The sequence below is a fragment of the Zootoca vivipara genome, chromosome 13 (genome assembly GCF_965207765.1).
Source record: "Zootoca vivipara chromosome 13, rZooViv2.hap1.1, whole genome shotgun sequence".
Classification (NCBI taxonomy): domain Eukaryota; kingdom Metazoa; phylum Chordata; class Lepidosauria; order Squamata; family Lacertidae; genus Zootoca; species Zootoca vivipara.
The window spans coordinates 34,759,103-34,772,995 of record NC_142596.1 but is presented as its reverse complement, the minus strand read 5'-3'; the positions used below and the strand labels follow the sequence as shown (position 1 = coordinate 34,772,995).

The 13,893-nt window shown below is 46.5% G+C and overlaps 1 protein-coding gene across 1 annotated transcript in view; it reads right to left on the bottom strand.

Moving 5' to 3' along the window:
- Positions 1–13,893, bottom strand: part of LOC148683685 (cytoplasmic phosphatidylinositol transfer protein 1-like) — a 33,694-nt gene that overhangs the window by 6,866 nt on the left and 12,935 nt on the right. The window lies entirely within an intron of this gene.

The following is a 13,893-nucleotide window of genomic DNA, read 5'->3' as shown; positions in this document are numbered from 1 at the left end:
TCTAAGTAAATATGTATAGGATTATGGTATAAAATACCACACTATTTTTTAAGCTTTCATTTTTTTGGAACCTTTTTTTAAATAGCTCTAAACGGTTTTTATGAGGTTTGGGAGAGGAAAAAACGGTTTTTAGAGGTTTGCAAGATGCTCCCCTGTTAATTTGTCTTTTAAAACTGCTTTCATCTGGGTATGATCCCAAACCTAGCAAATGTTCTATTTTTACAAATTCCGCCTCTGTGCCCCCACAAGCCTCTTCAACTGAACCAAGAAATCTTATCTGGAGTTTTACCACAAGAAGAAACATGTAGGAAATGAGATGCTAAGTACCTAACACCCACCCACTCAATCATCTGGCAAAAAAATCCTTGCAAGCTCACATCCCCAACTTTATCTAAAAGAATGCAGTAAAAAAAGTACGGTATGTATGTACACATCTATTATTTTCCTGCTCCTTGCAGTAAGAAGAATAACTCATCAGGGTCAAGGGTAGGTGAAACCTTTTCTTCCAAACACTGAGCTTTCAATTCATGCATAGATACACACACACACACACACACACACACACACACACACACACACACACACTTAAAGTTCTTCAGGATCATTCAAATGTGGCAACTTGAAACAGTTCAGCTCAGGCTAAGCCTTCCCACTGAATTTACTTGCATTTATTTCATTTTTAAAGCAAAATGGTGCAGTAAAAAAAGGAAGGCTATGTCCACACCATACACTGGAAGTACGTGGTTCCTCCATCTCCCATCATCCATGACCATTGGCCATGTTGGCTGAGAACATAAGTCCTGGACTAGGTGGGCCTTGGCCTTGATCCAGCACCCAGGCTCTTCTGACGATCTTACGGTGGACAAAACTCCTCCTGGTCTGGCCTTTCCTCTGCATTGTGAACTGTAAGCTCTTGGGAGGCAGAGACCCTGCCCTCTTGTATTCTGGAAAGTGCCATGCGCACCGAGAGCACTACATCACTAAATCAAACAAAACAAACAAGCAACAACGAAGGAAACTTCTCTCCCAGCCACCATTTCATGGATCTGCCCAGAGGACCACTTTCTGGAAAACAGGAGGCGTGATTTGTAGTGCACAGCACCGAAGACAGATCACCCAAGTGCCGGCAACAGAGCCAGGGCAGATAAGGAAAGAGCTCTCCACGCCTACGCATGTTGCACACCAGACTCCCAAAGTGCCTAGGCAGAGCCTGGGAATGTCCTGGTCTCAGTAAGGGCTGTTCTGCACGCATGGGAGAATCCATCCTGCCTGGAGAAGGTCACGGCTGGGGCACTTTGGGGAAGCCCAGACAGGCTGTGTTTACACCGAAGAATGACCTTGGCCTGTCCTGAACGGGGAGGCCGCAATTCCCAAGGTAGGAAGGAATCCAGGCACGTGACAACGAGAAAGCTGTGGTGTGTGTGTGTGTGTGTGTGTGTGTGTGTGTGTGTGTGTGTGTGTGAGAGAGAGAGAGAGAGAGAGAGAGAGAGAGTGTTTGTGTGTGCTAGAAGCTGTGTACACAGCATACATTTAAAGCACATCCCCCCCCCAAAGGAAATTTGCAGGGAAATGCAGTTGGTTAAGGATGTTGGGAACTGTAGTTCTGTGAGCGGTGAACTATAGCTCCCAGGACTCTCTTTTTTTGGGGGGGGAGATAATGTGCTTTAAATTCAATGTATGTACACAGTCAGAAAGATGCAGAATCAGAGTGGTAGATTTTGAGGCAAGGGTGGTGGTGCTTTTTTCAGCCTGAGGGCCACATTCACCTCTGGGGGACCTTTCAAGGGCCACATAGCAATTCTGGACAGGGGCAAAGGAAAAAAAACCGGCAGAAGCTGGCTGGGTTCTGCACACACAATCCTCTCTACCCTCCATTCAGGGAAGCAAGGGGCACGATTGGGGCTCAAGGACACATTTCAGGGTGCAAAGAAGGACCTATGAGAGGTGTGTGGCTTGGGAGACATCTGGGGACCAGAGTGAAAGGCCCAGGGGGTAGTATTTGCCCCCTTACTCTTGCTTTATGAGAATATTTTCTCAAATGACAATACCGTGTATTCACCGGAAATCCCCCCCCCAACACACAAACACACACTCCACAAACCGGCAACCACACTTTAGTCACAAGGCTAAGGAGGCAACATAATGCATGAAATGTTGCTACCATCCTTAGGAGCACCGGATGAGAATGAAGTTGGGATGCTGGAAGGAGCATGGGAAGCTAGGAACTGAGTCAGACGCTTGGTCAACCTAGTCCAGTACTATCTACACTGACTGGCAGCAGCTCTCCGGGATTTCAGACAGCGTTCTCTCCTGGCCTTGCCTGGAGATGTCAGGGATGGAACCAGGGTTCTTCTGCATGCAAAGCAGATGTCCTGTCACTGAGCTGCAGCCTTTCCCTGCAATGTCTCCACCAGCTTGGGCTGGTTAAGGACTCTCTCCAACCTATTTAGACTGGGGCTGCATCTCTCCGCTGGTCCTTTGCACATGGAACAGCAGCACCTGGAGTCATGGATTCCTGGTTTTGACCTGACTCAGCCTTCAGGGCTCTGGGCTTCCGTTTGACGGCTGCCTACGGCTCGGCTCCAACAATTGCACAAACTACAGCTATTCCTTTGGGGGGTACAGCACATTCAGTTCTTGTGCCGTCCTGGAAAACAGAAAGTCATCCAACCACAGCGGCTTGATATTTGCATGTGTGGGCCTGGGTAACTATGGAAAAAGCTCACCCGTCAAATTCAGCTCTCCAAGGGATCGGCTCAACCTGAAGCTCCCCAGGCTAATATTCTCCCGTCTCGTTCCTCTCCAAGGGCGACTCCCCTCTTATGCAGCTTCCCGTTAAAAAGATAAGCTTTTAAAGTACTGTAGTCGATGTGTTGTTTCCTTATGGCTTTCCATGGTGTAATTGACTTATTTAAAAGAGATGGCTTCAAAAGCAAGGCTGGGGAGGGTGTCTGGCCTGGGAAGAGTCCCGAGGGCCAAGCAGAGAGGAATGGTGGGCCAGATTTATTTCCCCCTCCATAGCCTGCAAGGGATTTTCACTCAGTTGTACAGCATGTCCCTTGCATGCAGTTGGATCCAGGTTCAATCTATGGCATCTCCAGGTAGGGCTGCAAGAATACCTCTTGTCTTGAGATCCTGGAGAGCTGCTGCCAGTCAGCGTAGACAGATCCGTATACTGAGCTAGACCGATCCGTATAAGGCAGCTTCTTGTGATTCCTAGGTTCCCCAACCCTACCATACAGAGGTGTTTGCGGTCCACTAACTAAATACAAGAATTTTTTTGCAGACATGGAAAAAGCAAAGTAGAGGCTGGTTTATTGACTGCCAGAAAACACTTACAGGAGGGGGATTGTTTCTGCAAGGTAAACACTGGTGCCAGGGAAGCGATCAGGTTCCAGCAAATTCTTAATATGCTAGCTGGGGCTGTTTGCTCAGCCCCGACAAAAAAGAGAGAGAGAGAGAGAGAATGGCAGCTGTGTTGAAATGAGCTACTTTTAGCCTGCCATACGGATGAGAAAGCTGAATCACAAAACATGCTGTGCGGATCTCAAAGCCCATGTCATAGCTGCCAAGTTATCCCTTTTTCTAAGGGATTTTTCCTTATGCTGAATAGGCTTCCTCGCGAGAAAAGGGAAAACTTGGCAGCTATGGCCCATGTGAGGCTTCAGTCGTCAGGGGGAGCCTTGTCCAAGCTGGCTCAGCCCTCAAAAGATGTAAATGGAAAGGCCTCTCCAAGTATGAACAGAGTGCCAAAACTTCCAAAATAAGAAGGATTTTCAGAGCAGAAGGAGTTGCAATATCCTGGCAGCTTCCAGGTCCAGCTCTGCACATTTAAGAAACCAACTTTGCTGGTAAAGTTCCTAGGGCTGCAACCAAGAGCCACAGGAAAGATCACAGGGACTAGCACCATATGAAGTACTGCAAATTATTAGGGCAACTATTATGTATCTGCTCAGACATAACACCAATGTTCCCCAACAATCTTCCCCCTGCTCCCAGTTCTGTCCAAACTCAATTACTGATTTCCATAAAGTATGCCTGTGAAGCAAATGCATGCAAAAATATGGCATATTTTATTACATTCATACCTCTTGCTGCAGCCCCAACACCCTTCCAAGGAGCTAAAGACAGCAAATAGGAGTCTTCGCCTGGATTTTATCTCCACAACAACCCTGTGAGGTAGGGTTCAGCTGATTATTGGGTCACATACACCCCATACGATTAACATTTAGGATTCATATATGTAGTGCTTTCAAAGGTCAAAAATACTTCATGTTGCATGTATTATTAGTGTAATCTTTACAACGGCCCTTTAAGGTAGAGCATTATCATTAACCCCCCCCCCCCATCCTGGAGGCTGACACGGAGAGAGTAGACCACCTACAGTCACCTAGTGAATTAATAATGGCAGCCCATCTTCTCCCTCTGGTTAGGTAAATGTCTGTGGAGGCAATTTACCAAGGGAAGCTCTTTCACACAAACACTTCCCCCCCATGTGAAATGGTTAGAGTCTTGTGCAAGGACTGTGGAGCCTCCATGAGGCACAGGACCCCCAAAAGTGAATTAATGTGAGATAGCTATGGAAATATTGACTCCTCTTCCACCTTAAACACAACCAGAATTCTCTCATTTCTGAGAGTCAACTTGAACGTTGCCTTTGCCTTGGTTTTGTAGATATGTAAGTACAGCTAGAGGAAAACAAACAGAGCATATAGCAGTAACACAGAGATCTTACCCTGAGGCTGTATAAACACGGAAGTTTATTCCCTTTTCATGACATTTCCCTTACTATTAATTTCCACATTACAGTATATTTGAGCTTTCACACAATGTATAAGCCACTTCTAGAACTAAAGTGGAATACACTTCAAGTTCAGCACTCTTTTCCACATTGTTTGCAAAATAAAAATAAAAAAAATCTGGAAGCAATTAACATGGAAATGAGCTCTAAACTTGCATGATATTCCACTATAGTTCCAGAAGTGGCTACCGTATTACATTGAGTGAAAGATCAAATACAATGCTGAACTTAACAGAAATGGGCAAGTTGGGAAAACGGAATAAACTACTATGTGAATGCAGCCTGGAACAAACCAAATGTGCTAAAATGAATCCTGCATAGGGCTGATGTACAAGTACTCCGTTTTTTCACACTGCCAAACAACACCATTCATTCAAAAATAATCTGTGAGTTCTCCTTGAGTACATATGCACCTACTCATCCATATGACCCGTCTACTCCCTCTCCATTGACACCAATTGTCCTCCATGGCATCCATTACATAGCCAAATCTGATCAACTTTGAAGTGTGCTGATTGGCTAGGAAGCATTCTGCTCACATGATCCCTGACTGGCTAGGACAGCCCTCCAGCTGACTTGGACTGAAGCTGCCATCATCCCTGATCATTGGGGCTGGTGACACCTTGATCTCCTTGGAGAAAAGGGTGGGATGTAAATGTCAATCAACCAATCAATAAGAGAGGCTGGATGTAGAAGTTATGACCTGTGGAAGAGCTGAGACATACATCAGTCCCAAGTCCTCCACAGAAAAATTGCAATTATCCAATTGCGCCCCTTCCTCGCTTGCTAGAAACTTAAACATGACTACTACTTTTTTTGCTCAACAAATAATGTGGGAGGGGGAAGAGGTTCACTTGACAATGTCTTGGCATACTCATTATTTTATTGTTCTGCTGAAGCTTCTTGTCATCACTCTAACTGCTGGAGAGCTATTATCTGTACTCCATCAAATTGTCAGTGTTATCTGCATGTTAACCTGAAATCACCACTCGCACAGCGCATTACTAATCAACACACTTTCCCAGAGCAGGGCAGAGCTGCAGGGAACACTTGGACCAATGCAGTGCCTGTCGTCAACATTTATTTTATTTTATATTTATGAGATTTATATACCACCCTTCAAGACAAGATCTCAGGGCGCTTCACAGTATAAACATTGCTGTGTCCACAGCAGCAGATGCTTCCAAGAACCCTGCTCCCCATAGGTCACTGAAGCATGGAAAAAGTGGGGTCGCAGCTCAGTGGTAGAGTACAGTGGTACCTCGGTTTATGAACACAATTGGTTCTGGAAGTCTGTTCATAAACTGAAGCGTTCATAAACTGAAGCGAACTTCCCCATTGAAAGTAATGGAAAGTGGATTAATCCGTTCCAGACGGGTCCGTGGAGTACTCAACCTGAAGCGTTCATAAACTGAAGCATGGGTGTAATTGGTTCCGGAAGTCTGTTCATAAACTGAAGCGTTCTTAAACTGAAGCGAACTTCCCCATTGAAAGTAATGGAAAGTGGATTAATCCGTTCCAGATGGGTCAGCGGTGTTCATAAACCGAAAATTCGTAAACCGAGGTTCCACTGTATCTGCTTTGCATACAGAAGGCCCCAGCTTCAATCCCTGGCATCTCCAGGCCAACATGAGCAGCGGTTTCTCAGGGAACTGCTGTAGACCAGGGGTCCCCAAACTGTGTCCTTTTATTTAAATTGCACCTCTGGGTTATTTGTGGGGCATAGGAATTCGTTCCTTTTTTTTCTTCAAAATATAGTCCGGCCCCCCACAAGGTCTGAGGGACAGTGGACCGGCCCCCTGCTGAAAAAGTTTGCTGACCCCTGCTGTAGACACTGAACACGGACCAAGCAAGCCATGGGTGTAATAGAAAAAGCCAATCACGTAAAGATCCAATGATGTTTGTGTCCATCCTTTGGAGGGAACCAGGCTTAGAAAAAGCCAGTTACCTATGGTGGGTCAAAATTGTCTACAGTAGACCACGGGGAGAAGTTATAAGAAAGCTAGGAATGAAGCAACTTTCTAGTCCTCAGGCCACATGCATTCAAGTTGGACTAGTAAAATCTTCTTGTGCATTACTAACTTTGGTCAGTGACCACATTTCACCCAACCTGCAGCATCAGAAACTGCCTTATATTTGTCCACAGCACAGAATTATCTAATTTCCAGCAGCAGATCGGGATCTTAGGCAGGGAGAGATCTTCCCCACAGATGGCTGCCTGGCCCCGTTTATTTGGAGATGCTGGGGATTGAACTGGGGACTTTCTAGGTGCGAAGCATGTGCTCTGGTGCCGAGCCACATTTTCTGCCTGGGGGGTGGGCTGCAATGTTTTCCCTTTCCCAGTATCCCTGAGCCCAGAAGGTCATGCTGCCCTAAGCAAGAAGGTTGGCCACGTGAGCGATGAGGTCTGCCACATCCATGCAAATGGTACGAAAACAGTGTTAATTATATAAATGCAAAATGTACAAATGAACTCTTTCCAAAGGGACACTCAGCCCAGAACAAGCTGTCCGCCTCTTCTGCAGGGGATTCATCCTTCTTGGATGGCATCGCCACAGCAGCATTGCACCTTCGTTAGGAGCCTTTTCCTAATGGGCCAATTTGGCCACTTGCCATTTGCATCTGCTTTGGTGCCAAGGCCACAGCCGCCTCAACCCGTTCCCCATCTTCCTTCTCCTCTGGAATAACACCGAACATGCTTTTGTCGTTCAAAAAGATCAAGTCGATCTGAGCCATTTATCAAACAGCTTCTCCTGAGCAAAGGCTCCAACCAGCTTAAGCTGATCCATTTGGGCAAATGGGACACTGCCCCACCAACCTCAGTCTGCCCTCAGCCAGCCCACACCTGCTCTGCCTTCATAACTTACAACAGGGCCAGCGGGTGGCACTGGCTGTCAGCTCTCTCTCTCTCTCCCCCCCCCCGCCCTTATCCTCCATGTTGCCCCTTGTCGGGGCAGGGAGGAGGAGAATGGGGACAAACCCAGAATGGTTGGCTCTCTTTGTCGTTGCCTCTGGCGCCACCCACTGGTGGTCTTCCTGCCTTCTGCCCTGCCAGTCCCAACGTGTACCAGCCACCACTGACTCCAAACTTTCAGCAGCTTGGGTAACATCATGTTGAAACAATGCAGAAGAGAGAGAAATAAGAGGAGGTGGATGCTTGTAACTGCAGCCACTGCTGACCAAGAGGAAAGTCTTAGATCTAACACCAACTAAACTTGCTAAAATGTATAGGACAAGAAATAAGGAGGGTTGGAAATGTAAAGAAAATGAAGGGAACTTATATCATATGTGGTGGACTTATAACAAGGTAAAAGCACACAGTCATACCTCGGGTTGAGCACGCTGCGGGTTGCGTACGAGTACTCGGCGGACCCGCAAGTGTTTACTTCCGGGTTCTGCCACGTTTGCATGCGCAGAAGCGTTCTGTGCATTTTGCACACGCCATCGCCGCTCGGGTTGAGTACTTTTCGGGGTGCGAACGGCACCCCTGAACGGATTGGGTACTCAACCCAAGGTACCACTGTATTGGGAAATGATATATAATGAGTTAAAGAAAATGTATACGTCAGGCTTCCTCAACCTCGGCCCTCCAGATGTTTTGAGACTACAATTCCCATCATCCCTGACCAATGGTCCTGCTAGCTAGGAATCATGGGAGTTGTAGTCCCAAAACATCTGGAGGTCAGAGTTCGGGGATGCCTGTGTTAAAATTATTGTAAAATTGGTGAAATGTATTGCCTACACTGACTCGCAGCAGCTCTCCAGGATTTCAGACTGGAGAATGTTCCAGTCCTTCATGGAGCTACTGAGGACTGAACCTGGGGCCTTCTGCATGAAAAGCAGATGCTCTGCCACTGAGCCACTGTCATTTCCCAAGTACCGTAGGAAGCTGCTCTATACCAAGTCAGACCATTGGGTCTGAGTAGAGGCTTTCCAAGGATCCAGACATAAGCATTTTCCAACCCTTCCTGAACAGATCTAGGATTTTGTATGCAAAACTTCTGCTTTACTACTGAGCTGTGGCCTTTCCCATAACTACTTCTGCCATGTACACACATGGCACACATTGCGTAAAATCCTCTCCACAACTTTGGAAGTAAACTACAATCCTTGTCTGGAATACAGCGGTACCTCGGTTTAAGTACACAATTGGTTCCGGAAGTCTGTACTTAACCTGAAGCGAACTTTCCCATTGAAAGTAGTGGAAAGTGGATTAATCCGTTCCAGACGGTTCCGCGGAGTACTTAAACTGAAAGTACTCAAACTGAAGCGTACTTAAACCGAGGTATGACTGTATAATGAGTTCTTTCCCCCCCGCTACCCCCCTTTTTTTAAAAAAGCAAGTTTCTAATCCTTATGACTGAGTCAAACAAATCCACAACTTGTGAATATATAGATATTGATATTAAGATGAAATTTTCAGAGGGCAGAGATGCTTTGCTTTAATCCTGCCTTCCTAATGGCTAACAAGAGCTGAATAAAGGAAGTTCTACGAAAACATAAAAACATAAGAGCAGCCCTGTCGGATTGCAGGTGTCTATAGCAGGACCTGAGAGCAACCATATCCTCTCCACTTGCAATTCATAGCAGCTGGTAGTCAAGAGGCATAATAGCTCTGAAGGTGGAGGTAGATAGTCTTATCCACCCTGAATGTGTCTGAACGCCTTTTAAATACATCCAAGTTGATGGCCATCACTGCTTCTTGTGGGAGCAAACTCCATAGATTAAAAATGAACTATGTGAATAAGTTATTTCTCTGCCTTGCAAATCTGGTTGGCCCCGAGCTCCAGCATTGTGAGAGTACTGTATGCTTGATTTGCAAAATTTATTCCTGCTGCAGAGCTCTTTTATTTTTTGCAAGGATGTTGGGGTTTGTTAAGCACTAAACTTGCATGACTCTGCCTTCTTGAGTCCTTTGCATTTTGCAGCTGCTAGGAAAGGCACTGGCGTCTGTGTAATGATCTACGGCGTTACCAAGTCCCTCTAGGGCAGCCGGGATACATGCATACTAGCCTTCTTTAATATGCCTGGCCAGGATACAAATTGACAGGGGTGAAGATGTCTGCCGCGCTTTCTCCCTTTTTGGATAAAGACAGACCACAGATCTTTCGGTTGCATCCAAATAAATCCTACTCAAAGTAAACCTGTTGCAATTAATAGTCCTAAATTATCAATAGCATATTAGTATCATAAAGGTAAAGGTAAAGGGACCCCTGACCATTAGGTCCAGTCGTGACCGACTCTGGGGTTGCGCGCTCATCTCGCATTATTGGCCGAGGGAGCCGGCGTATAGCTTCCAGGTCATGTGGCCAGCATGACAAAGCCGCTTCTGGAACCAGAGCAGCACATGAAAACGCCGTTTACCTTCCCGCTGTAGCGGTTCCTATTTATCTACTTGCATTTTGACGTGCTTTAGAACTGCTAGGTTGGCAGGAGCTGGGACCAAGCAACGGGAGCTCACCCCGTCACAGGGATTCGAACCGCCGACCTTCTGATCAGCAAGCCCTAGGCTCAGTGGTTTAACCACAGCGCCACCTATTAGTATCATGGCTTCCCTCAAAGAATCCTGGGAGATGGTGTTTGTTAAAGGTATTGAGAGCTGTTAGGAGACTCCTGCTGCCCTCACAGAGCTACAACTTCCCGAACAGTTTAACAATCAATCAGTCTTCAAAGTGAACTCTGATTATTGTAGCTCTGTATTTTTGGCTGAAGCATAATAGAGGGGGGGGAGGGGTGAAAACAGGTTTGCGGAGTTACCAGATATTTTTACTTGACCTTTTGGTGAGCTTTATGCTCACTCAAATTTTGGTGTGTGTTAAATAGCTGACTTTTTTCTTTTTTAGTGCTCTGTTGTAGAGATATTATACTGTTTATTATGCACTGCTGTTTTATGACTGCACTTAAGCTGTTTTTATTTGAACAGCACAGGTCATCGAACAATAGAACGGGAGAGTTGGAAGAGATCCCTCTTTGCCAGGCTAAACATACCCAACTCCCTTCTCTGCACATGTTGCAGCTTGCCAATATCCTTCTTAAACGGTGGTGCCCAGAACTGGACACAGGACTGCAGGTGGAATCTGACAAAGGCAGAATAGAGCGGTACTATTACTTCCCTTGATCTGGACACTGTTGATTCAGCCTATACTGTAATTGCATTGGCATTTTTTGCTGCTGCATCACACAGCTGACTCGTGTTAAATTTGTGGTCTACTGGGACTCCTAGATCCTTTTCACATGTACTGCTGTCAAGCCAGATGTTCCTCATCCTACATTTGTGCTCCAGCAAAGACTAGAACCGTACATTTGTCCCTACTGATATTCATTTTGTTTGATGTGGCCCAGCTGCCCAATCTATTAAGGTCACTTTGAACCTATGAACCCTGATACCTCTCCCAGTTTGGTGTCATCTTAATTTTGATGAGCATCCCCTCTATTCCTTCACCAAAGTCATTTTTAAAGACGTTGAACAACCTCGGACCCAGGACAGAATCCTGCAGCACCACATTTGCCACTTTTTCCTGGGATAACAAGGAACCATTGATGTATCTGAGCACAGATAGAAAACGTGGCATATAAACAAAGCAACTGGGACTACACACTTCCCAGCTGAATAAATGGGTATTTTACCACAAGAGCCCACTTGTTAGGGTTTGCTTTAAATCTGTTTGTTGTATTTGTGTTTTTAATGGCTTTTAATTTATACTGTTGTTGCTTTGTCGTTGCTGTTTTATTAACTGTAATAAGAATAATGCAGATTATGTGTGTTATGTGTTTGTGCAAGTGTATACACATACACACACACAATATTTTATAAATACACACACTATACACAAATGCACACACAAACACTGTGTGTGTGTGTGTGTGTGTGTGTTATACATACACACCCATACAGAGAAATAGCAAATGTTAATTATCCAGCCAGAGCAAAGGTGGGTGGGGGCCCCCGAACCCATCATGTGGGACAGGGGTGGAAAGCCTTCTGTCTCTCCACAAGATCTGCAGCATACCTTTAGTTTCCGCTCCTCCACAGACCTGTGCACGAGGAAGTTTCCATGACGCACGCTACCACGGCAACTAAGGCCTTTCACGTGAGGAGGCAGGAAGCCGCATGATTGACACTCCTCGTGCTGAGCAGGGGAGGCCTCTGTGAAGCGGGCAGCCTGCGCTCCCAGGCCACAGGAAGCGTGTTTGTGGGACGCTGCACACACTGGGCTTGTGGCCTCCTCAAAGGCCCATCTATTCAAACTCCGGGCCACAAAATACACAGCCTGGTGTTGCCCAAAAGATTCCCCCTCCTTACAACTGCATGGGCTTTGGCATTTCCCTTCCCCCAGAAGTTTCACTCTTCCCACAACAAACTGGTTAGGGATGGCAAGAAGAAAGGCTGGCCTAAGGCTGCCCGGAAAGTCAGTGGTTGGGGAACCCTGCAGCCCTCTCGGACTCCAACTCCCATCAGCCCCAGGCAGCAAAGCCAACAGTCAGGGATGATGGAAGTTGTGGTCCAACCATGTCCAGAGAGCCACCCTGCAGTAAGCTTTGTGACCAAGTGAGGATCTAAACACAGGCCTCTCTGGTTCGAAGCCAAAACATTGGCCTCTAGCTTTCATTAGGCATCAAAAACACCAGCAGGTGTTGGGAACCTTTGGCCCTACAGATGTTGCTGCTGAGGTAAAACTCCCACCACATTGGCCATGCTTGCTAAGCCTGATGGGAGTTGTAGTTCAGCTACATCAGGAGGACCAAAAGTTTCCTGGCCAGGACAATTAGATCATTTACTAGTGAACTGCCCACTAGTAGAGCCATTACCCAAGGCTCTGCTATTACTCAGTGAAGAGTCACATGTGAGAAAGCACATGTTTTGCCTGCAAAAGAACTCCAGCTCCCATGAGCCCCAGCTACACCTGAAGGGCACCATATTGGCTACTCTGATGTAGACAGTATTGAGCTAGAAGGGTTCTTTGATCCGCCTTGGTTTGAGGCAGCTGCCTCCCCCCCCCCCCCCGGGACCAGGCTGTGATCCTGCATTCATTATCTTCCCTCGTCCCTTGGTAGCACTTGAGCATGACAAAGAGACAAATATGAAACTGGCTTTTCTTATATTATACCTCATCTTAAGTTTCACGAGCCTTATTGGCTTTGCCCTCACTTCAACCCAGTGAGGGAGGCTGCTTGTTTTTTTGTTTTGATTTTTACAGGTGGCAATTTGACATTTTAAGAGTTTTGCCCAAGGTGGAACAAGGAGTAAATATGGGGCTTGAACCAGATTCTCTGAAATCCTGTGCACGCCACTGTGGTGTTGTAGTTAGAATATTTCAGAACAGAGCAGGAGAACCAGGTTCAAGTCCCCACCAGGAGCCACTTGCCAAATCTCAGCCTAAGTCTACCTCACACAGGGACGTTAGGAGGATAAAATGGGGAAGTGTGAGAAAACCATGCATACTGTCCCAAGGCCTTTAGAGGAAGGGTGGGGTGACAAGTAAAGAAATACAGTATATTGCTATTCACTGGATCCACACCACGTTCTCCTGAGATCAGGCACTGCTGGGATGTCCCCAAACAGCTCCCTCTTGCCATTGCCACAACATTCAGTTCTGTTTTGGAGACATCATAGCAGTTCCAGTTGCTAAGCTCACAGGAGCTGCTTTATATCACGTTATTTATTTCTAGGGCATTAATAGACCACCATTTGTCATGTAGCCCCAGGGGAGATTACACACAGTGCAACAATCTTAATGTCTTCCATCCACAAAGGCCTGTGCCAAAAGGTTTGCCCGGAGCCGACGTCAAAATGTTGACTACAGCAGCAGGGCACCTGTGGTCCTCCAGATGTTGTTAAACTCCAGCTCCCATCAACTCCAGACAGCATAGTCAATGCTGGGAGGATGCTGGGAGTTGTAGTCCAATGACATCAAGAAGGCCAAAGGTTCCCCACCCCTGATTTACAGTGACAAGGCCAGAAGCACCTTGGAAGAGCATTCCATAATTTGGAAGCCACCACAGAAAAGGCCCTGAAATGCACTGCTACCCCACAAACTTCACAGGGCCTCCCCTGCAGATCTCAGGTCATGGGCTGGTCCATATGGGAGGTG